General features: G+C 46.3%; 1 protein-coding gene across 1 annotated transcript in view; it reads right to left on the reverse strand.

Moving 5' to 3' along the window:
• The window catches only part of LOC142281044 (leukocyte cysteine proteinase inhibitor 1-like), a 49,520-nt gene that overhangs the window by 22,206 nt on the left and 17,631 nt on the right, over positions 1-9,683 (reverse strand). The window lies entirely within an intron of this gene.

A 9,683-nucleotide genomic window follows, 5' to 3' on the forward strand; every position in this document is an offset into this window, starting at 1 on the left:
CATCCCATAATGTGATCAGTGTGTGACCCCATGTGTCTGTATGTATCCTGACATCCCATAATGTGATCAGTGTGTGACTCCACGTGTCTGCATGTATCCTGACAACCCATAATGTGATCAGTGTGTGACCCCACGTGTCTGTATGTATCCTGACATCCCATAATGTGATCAGTGTGTGACCCCACGTTTCTGTATGTATCCTGACAACCCATAATGTGATCAGTGTGTGACCCCACGTGTCTGTATGTATCATGACATCCCATAATGTGATCAGTGTGTGACTCCACGTGTCTGTATGTATCCTGACATCCCATAATGTGATCAGTGTGTGACCCCACGTGTCTGTATGTATCCTGACATCCCATAATGTGATCAGTGTATGACCCCACGTGTCTGTATGTATCCTGACATCCCATAATGTGATCAGTGTGTGACCCCACGTGTCTGTATGTATCCTGACATCCCATAATGTGATCAGTGTGTGACCCCACGTGTCTGTATGTATCCTTACATCCCATAATGTGATCAGTGTGTGACCCCACGTGTCTGTATGTATCCTGACATCCCATAATGTGATCAGTGTGACCCCACGTGTCTGTATGTATCCTGACATCCCATAATGTGATCAGTGTGTGACCCCACGTGTCTGTATGTATCCTGACATCCCATAATGTGATCAGTGTGTGACCCCACGTGTCTGTATGTATCCTGACATCCCATAATGTGATCAGTGTGTGACCCCACGTGTCTGTATGTATCCTGACAACCCATAATGTGATCAGTGTGTGACCCCACGTGTCTGTATGTATCCTGACATCCCATAATGTGATCAGTGTGTAACCCCACGTGTCTGTATGTATCCTGACATCCCATAATGTGATCAGTGTATGACCCCACGTGTCTGTATGTATCCTGACATCCCATAATGTGATCAGTGTGTGACCCCACGTGTCTGTATGTATCCTGACATCCCATAATGTGATCAGTGTGTGACCCCACGTGTCTGTATGTATCCTGACATCCCATAATGTGATCAGTGTGTGACCCTACGTGTCTGTATGTATCCTGACATCCCATAATGTGATCAGTGTGTGACCCCATGTGTCTGTATGTATCCTGACATCCCATAATGTGATCAGTGTGTGACCCCACGTGTCTGTATGTATCCTGACATCCCATAATGTGATCAGTGTGTGACCCCACGTGTCTGTATGTATCCTGACATCCCATAATGTGATCAGTGTGTGACTCCACGTGTCTGCATGTATCCTGACAACCCATAATGTGATCAGTGTGTGACCCCACGTGTCTGTATGTATCCTGACATCCCATAATGTGATCAGTGTGTGACCCCACGTGTCTGTATGTATCCTGACATCCCATAATGTGATCAGTGTGTGACCCCACGTGTCTGTATGTATCCTGACATCCCATAATGTGATCAGTGTGTGACTCCACGTGTCTGTATGTATCCTGACATCCCATAATGTGATCAGTGTGTGACCCCACGTGTCTGTATGTATCCTGACATCCCATAATGTGGTCAGTGTGTGACCCCACGTGTCTGTATGTATCCTGACATCCCATAATGTGATCAGTGTGTGACCCCACGTGTCTGTATGTGTCCTGACATCCCATAATGTGATCAGTGTGTGACCCCACATGTCTGTATGTATCCTGACATCCCATAATGTGATCAGTGTGTGACCCCATGTGTCTGTATGTATCCTGACATCCCATAATGTGATCAATGTGTGACCCCACGTGTCTGTATGTATCCTGACATCCCATAATGTGATCAATGTGTGACCCCACGTGTCTGTATGTATCCTGACAACCCATAATGTGATCAGTGTGTGACCCCATGTGTCTGTATGTATCCTGACATCCCATAATGTGATCAGTGTGTGACCCCACGTGTCTGTATGTATCCTGACAACCCATAATGTGATCAGTGTGTGACCCCACGTGTCTGTATGTGTCCTGACATCCCATAATATGATCAGTGTGTGACCCCACGTGTCTGTATGTATCCTGACATCCCATAATGTGATCAGTGTGTGACCCCACGTGTCTGTATGTGTCCTGACATCCCATAATATGATCAGTGTGTGACCCCACGTGTCTGTATGTATCCTGACATCCCATAATGTGATCAGTGTGTGACCCCACGTGTCTGTATGTATCCTGACAACGCATAATGTGATCAGTGTGTGACTCCACGTGTCTGTATGTGTCCTGACATCCCATAATATGATCAGTGTGTATGACCCCACGTGTCTGTATGTATCCTGACAACGCATAATGTGATCAGTGTATGACCCCACGTGTCTGTATGTATCCTGACATCCCATAATGTGATCAGTGTGTGACCCCACGTGTCTGTATGTATCCTGACATCCCATAATGTGATCAGTGTGTGACCCCACGTGTCTGTATGTATCCTGACATCCCATAATGTGATCAGTGTGTGACCCCACGTGTCTGTATGTGTCCTGACATCCCATAATATGATCAGTGTGTGACCCCACGTGTCTGTATGTATCCTGACATCCCATAATGTGATCAGTGTGTGACCCCACGTGTCTGTATGTATCCTGACATCCCATAATGTGATCAGTGTATAACCCCACGTGTCTGTATGTATCCTGACATCCCATAATGTGATCAGTGTGTGACCCCACGTGTCTGCATGTATCCTGACAACCCATAATGTGATCAGTGTGTGACCCCACGTGTCTGTATGTATCCTGACATCCCATAATGTGATCAGTGTGTGACCCCACGTGTCTGTATGTATCCTGACATCCCATATTGTGATCAGTGTGTGACCCCACGTGTCTGTATGTATCCTGACATCCCATAATGTGATCAGTGTGTGACCCCACGTGTCTGTATGTATCCTGACATCCCATAATGTGATCAGTGTATGACCCCATGTGTCTGTATGTATCCTGACATCCCATAATGTGATCAATGTGTGACCCCACGTGTCTGTATGTATCATGACATCCCATAATGTGATCAGTGTGTGACTCCACGTGTCTGTATGTATCCTGACATCCCATAATGTGATCAGTGTGTGACCCCACGTGTCTGTATGTATCCTGACATCCCATAATGTGATCAGTGTATGACCCCACGTGTCTGTATGTATCCTGACATCCCATAATGTGATCAGTGTGTGACCCCACGTGTCTGTATGTATCCTGACATCCCATAATGTGATCAGTGTGTGACCCCACGTGTCTGTATGTATCCTTACATCCCATAATGTGATCAGTGTGTGACCCCACGTGTCTGTATGTATCCTGACATCCCATAATGTGATCAGTGTGTGATCCCACGTGTCTGTATGTATCCTGACATCCCATAATGTGATCAATGTGTGACCCCACGTGTCTGTATTTATCCTGACATCCCATAATGTGATCAGTGTGTGACCCCACGTGTCTGTATGTATCCTGACATCCCATAATGTGATCAGTGTGTGACCCCATGTATCTGTATGTGTCCTGACATCCCATAATATGATCAGTGTGTGACCCCACGTGTCTGTATGTATCCTGACATCCCATAATGTGATCAGTGTGTGACCCCACGTGTCTGTATGTATCCTGACAACCCATAATGTGATCAGTGTGTGACTCCACGTGTCTGCATGTATCCTGACATCCCATAATGTGATCAGTGTGTGACTCCACGTGTCTGTATGTATCCTGACAACCCATAATGTGAGCAGTGTGACCCCACGTGTCTGTATGTATCCTGACATCCCATAATGTGATCAGTGAGACCCCACGTGTATGTATGTGTCCTGACATCCCATAATGTGATCAGTGTGTGACCCCACGTGTCTGTATGTATCCTGACATCCCATAATGTGATCAGTGTGTGACCCCACGTGTCTGTATGTATCCTGACATCCCATAATGTGATCAGTGTGTGACCCCACGTGTCTGTATGTATCCTGACATCCCATAATGTGATCAGCGTGTGACCCCACGTGTCTGTATGTATCCTGACATCCCATAATGTGATCAGTGTGTGACTCCACGTGTCTGTATGTATCCTGACATCCCATAATGTGATCAGTGTGTGACCCCACGTGTCTGTATGTATCCTGACATCCCATAATGTGATCAGTGTGTGACCCCACGTGTCTGTATGTATCCTGACAACCCATAATGTGATCAGTGTGTGACCCCACATGTCTGTATGTATCCTGACATCCCATAATGTGATCAGTGTATGACCCCACGTGTCTGTATGTGTCCTGACATCCCATAATGTGATCAGTGTGTGACCCCACGTGTCTGTATGTATCCTGACATCCCATAATGTGATCAGTGTGTGACCCCACGTGTCTGTATGTATCCTGACATCCCATAATGTGATCAGTGTGTGACCCCATGTATCTGTATGTGTCCTGACATCCCATAATGTGATCAGTGTCTAACCCCACGTGTCTGTATGTATCCTGACATCCCATAATGTGATCAGTGTGTGACCCCACGTGTCTGTATGTATCCTGACATCCCATAATGTGATCAGTGTGTGACCCCACGTGTCTGTATGTATCCTGACATCCCATAATGTGATCAGTGTGTGACCCCACGTGTCTGTATGTATCCTGACATCCCATAATGTGATCAGTGTGTGACCCCACGTGTCTGTATGTGTCCTGACATCCCATAATGTGATCAGTGTGTGACCCCACGTGTCTGTATGTATCCTGACATCCCATAATGTGATCAGTGTGTGACCCCACGTGTCTGTATGTATCCTGACATCCCATAATGTGATCAGTGTGTGACCCCACGTGTCTGTATGTATCCTGACATCCCATAATGTGATCAGTGTCTAACCCCACGTGTCTGTATGTATCCTGACATCCCATAATGTGATCAGTGTGTGACCCCACGTGTCTGTATGTATCCTGACATCCCATAATGTGATCAGTGTGTGACCCCACGTGTCTGTATGTATCCTGACATCCCATAATGTGATCAGTGTGTGACTCCACGTGTCTGTATGTATCCTGACATCCCATAATGTGATCAGTGTGTGACCCCACGTGTCTGTATGTATCCTGACATCCCATAATGTGATCAGTGTGTGACTCCACGTGTCTGTATGTATCCTGACATCCCATAATGTGATCAGTGTGTGACCCCACGTGTCTGTATGTATCCTGACATCCCATAATGTGATCAGTGTGTGACCCCATGTATCTGTATGTGTCCTGACATCCCATAATATGATCAGTGTGTGACCCCACGTGTCTGTATGTATCCTGACATCCCATAATGTGATCAGTGTGTGACCCCACGTGTCTGTATGTATCCTGACAACCCATAATGTGATCAGTGTGTGACTCCACGTGTCTGCATGTATCCTGACATCCCATAATGTGATCAGTGTGTGACTCCACGTGTCTGTATGTATCCTGACAACCCATAATGTGATCAGTGTGACCCCACGTGTCTGTATGTATCCTGACATCCCATAATGTGATCAGTGTGACCCCACGTGTATGTATGTGTCCTGACATCCCATAATGTGATCAGTGTGTGACCCCACGTGTCTGTATGTATCCTGACATCCCATAATGTGATCAGTGTGTGACCCCACGTGTCTGTATGTATCCTGACATCCCATAATGTGATCAGTGTGTGACCCCACGTGTCTGTATGTATCCTGACATCCCATAATGTGATCAGCGTGTGACCCCACGTGTCTGTATGTATCCTGACATCCCATAATGTGATCAGTGTGTGACTCCACGTGTCTGTATGTATCCTGACATCCCATAATGTGATCAGTGTGTGACCCCACGTGTCTGTATGTATCCTGACATCCCATAATGTGATCAGTGTGTGACCCCACGTGTCTGTATGTATCCTGACAACCCATAATGTGATCAGTGTGTGACCCCACATGTCTGTATGTATCCTGACATCCCATAATGTGATCAGTGTATGACCCCACGTGTCTGTATGTGTCCTGACATCCCATAATGTGATCAGTGTGTGACCCCACGTGTCTGTATGTATCCTGACATCCCATAATGTGATCAGTGTGTGACCCCACGTGTCTGTATGTATCCTGACATCCCATAATGTGATCAGTGTGTGACCCCACGTGTCTGTATGTATCCTGACATCCCATAATGTGATCAGTGTCTAACCCCACGTGTCTGTATGTATCCTGACATCCCATAATGTGATCAGTGTGTGACCCCACGTGTCTGTATGTATCCTGACATCCCATAATGTGATCAGTGTGTGACCCCACGTGTCTGTATGTATCCTGACATCCCATAATGTGATCAGTGTGTGACCCCACGTGTCTGTATGTATCCTGACATCCCATAATGTGATCAGTGTGTGACCCCACGTGTCTGTATGTGTCCTGACATCCCATAATGTGATCAGTGTGTGACCCCACGTGTCTGTATGTATCCTGACATCCCATAATGTGATCAGTGTGTGACCCCACGTGTCTGTATGTATCCTGACATCCCATAATGTGATCAGTGTGTGACCCCACGTGTCTGTATGTATCCTGACATCCCATAATGTGATCAGTGTCTAACCCCACGTGTCTGTATGTATCCTGACATCCCATAATGTGATCAGTGTGTGACCCCACGTGTCTGTATGTATCCTGACATCCCATAATGTGATCAGTGTGTGACCCCACGTGTCTGTATGTATCCTGACATCCCATAATGTGATCAGTGTGTGACTCCACGTGTCTGTATGTATCCTGACATCCCATAATGTGATCAGTGTGTGACCCCACGTGTCTGTATGTATCCTGACATCCCATAATGTGATCAGTGTGTGACTCCACGTGTCTGTATGTATCCTGACATCCCATAATGTGATCAGTGTGTGACCCAACGTGTCTGTATGTATCCTGACATCCCATAATGTGATCAGTGTGTGACCCCACGTGTCTGTATGTATCCTGACATCCCATAATGTGATCAGTGTGTGACCCCACGTGTCTGTATGTATCCTGACATCCCATAATGTGATCAGTGTGTGACCCCACGTGTCTGTATGTATCCTGACATCCCATAATGTGATCAGTGTGTGATCCCACGTGTCTGTATGTATCCTGACATCCCATAATGTGATCAATGTGTGACCCCACGTGTCTGTATTTATCCTGACATCCCATAATGTGATCAGTGTGTGACCCCACGTGTCTGTATGTATCCTGACATCCCATAATGTGAACAGTGTGTGACCCCACGTGTCTGTATGTATCCTGACATCCCATAATGTGATCAGTGTGTGACCCCACATGTCTGTATGTATCCTGACATCCCATAATGTGATCAGTGTATGACCCCACGTGTCTGTATGTATCCTGACATCTCATAATGTGATCAGTGTGTGACTCCACGTGTCTGTATGTATCCTGACATCCCATAATGTGATCAGTGTGTGACCCCACGTGTCTGTATGTATCCTGACATCCCATAATGTGATCAGTGTGTGACCCCACGTGTCTGTATGTATCCTGACATCCCATAATGTGATCAATGTGTGACCCCACGTGTCTGTATTTATCCTGACATCCCATAATGTGATCAGTGTGTGACCCCACGTGTCTGTATGTATCCTGACATCCCATAATGCGATCAGTGTGTGACCCCATGTGTCTGTATGTATCCTGACATCCCATAATGTGATCAGTGTGTGACCCCACGTGTCTGTATGTATCCTGACATCCCATAATGTGATCAGTGTGTGACTCCACATGTCTGTATGTATCCTGACATCCCATAATGTGATCAGTGTGTAACCCCACGTGTCTGTATGTATCCTGACATCCCATAATGCGATCAGTGTGTGACCCCATGTGTCTGTATGTATCCTGACATCCCATAATGTGATCAGTGTGTGACTCCACGTGTCTGTATGTATCCTGACATCCCATAATGCGATCAGTGTGTGACCCCACGTGTCTGTATGTATCCTGACATCCCATAATGTGATCAGTGTGTGACTCCACGTGTCTGTATGTATCCTGACATCCTATAATGTGATCAGTGTATGACTCCACGTGTCTGTATGTATCCTGACATCCCATAATGTGATCAGTGTGTGACCCCACGTGTCTGTATGTATCCTGACATCCCATAATGTGATCAGTGTGTAACCCCACGTGTCTGTATGTATCCTGACATCCCATAATGTGATCAGTGTATGACCCCACATGTCTGTATGTATCCTGACATCCCATAATGTGATCAGTGTGTAACCCCACGTGTCTGTGTGTGTCCTGACATCCCATAATGTGATCAGTGTGTGACCCCACGTGTCTGTATGTATCCTGACATCCCATAATGTGATCAGTGTGTGACCCCACATGTCTGTATGTATCCTGACATCCCATAATGTGATCAATGTGTGACCCCACGTGTCTGTATGTATCCTGACATCCCATAATGTGATCAGTGTGTGACCCCACGTGTCTGTATTTATCCTGACATCCCATAATGTGATCAGTGTGTGACCCCACGTGTCTGTATGTATCCTGACATCCCATAATGTGATCAGTGTGTGACCCCACGTGTCTGTATGTATCCTGACATCCCATAATGTGATCAGTGTATGACCCCACGTGTCTGTATGTATCCTGACATCCCATAATGTGATCAGTGTATGACCCCACGTGTCTGTATGTATCCTGACATCCCATAATGTGATCAGTGTGTGACCCCACGTGTCTGTATGTATCCTGACATCCCATAATGTGATCAGTGTGTGACCCCACGTGTCTGTATGTATCCTGACATCCCATAATGTGATCAGTGTGTGACCCCACGTGTCTGTATGTATCCTGACATCCCATAATGTGATCAGTGTATGACCCCACGTGTCTGTATGTATCCTGACATCCCATAATGTGATCAGTGTATGACCCCACGTGTCTGTATGTATCCTGACATCCCATAATGTGATCAGTGTGTGACCCCACGTGTCTGTATGTATCCTGACATCCCATAATGTGATCAGTGTGTGACTCCACGTGTCTGTATGTATCCTGACATCCCATAATGTGATCAGTGTGTGACCCCACGTGTCTGTATGTATCCTGACATCCCATAATGTGATCAGTGTGTGGCCCCACGTGTCTGTATGTATCCTGACATCCCATAATGTGATCAGTGTGTGACCCCACATGTCTGTATGTATCCTGACATCCCATAATGTGATCAGTGTGTGACTCCACGTGTCTGTATGTATCCTGACATCCCATAATGTGATCAGTGTGTGACCCCACATGTCTGTATGTATCCTGACATCCCATAATGTGATCAGTGTGTGACTCCACGTGTCTGTATGTATCCTGACATCCCATAATGTGATCAGTGTATGACCCCACGTGTCTGTATGTATCCTGACATCCCATAATGTGATCAGTGTGTGACCCCACGTGTCTGTATGTATCCTGACATCCCATAATGTGATCAGTGTGTGACCCCACGTGTCTGCATGTATCCTGACATCCCATAATGTGATCAGTGTGTGACCCCACGTGTCTGTATGTATCCTGACATCCCATAATGTGATCAGTGTGTGACCCCACATGTCTGTATGTATCCTGACATCCCATAATGTGATCAGTGTGTATGATCCCACGTGTCTGTATGTATCCTG

The sequence above is a fragment of the Anomaloglossus baeobatrachus genome, chromosome 2, assembly GCF_048569485.1.
Source record: "Anomaloglossus baeobatrachus isolate aAnoBae1 chromosome 2, aAnoBae1.hap1, whole genome shotgun sequence".
Classification (NCBI taxonomy): domain Eukaryota; kingdom Metazoa; phylum Chordata; class Amphibia; order Anura; family Aromobatidae; genus Anomaloglossus; species Anomaloglossus baeobatrachus.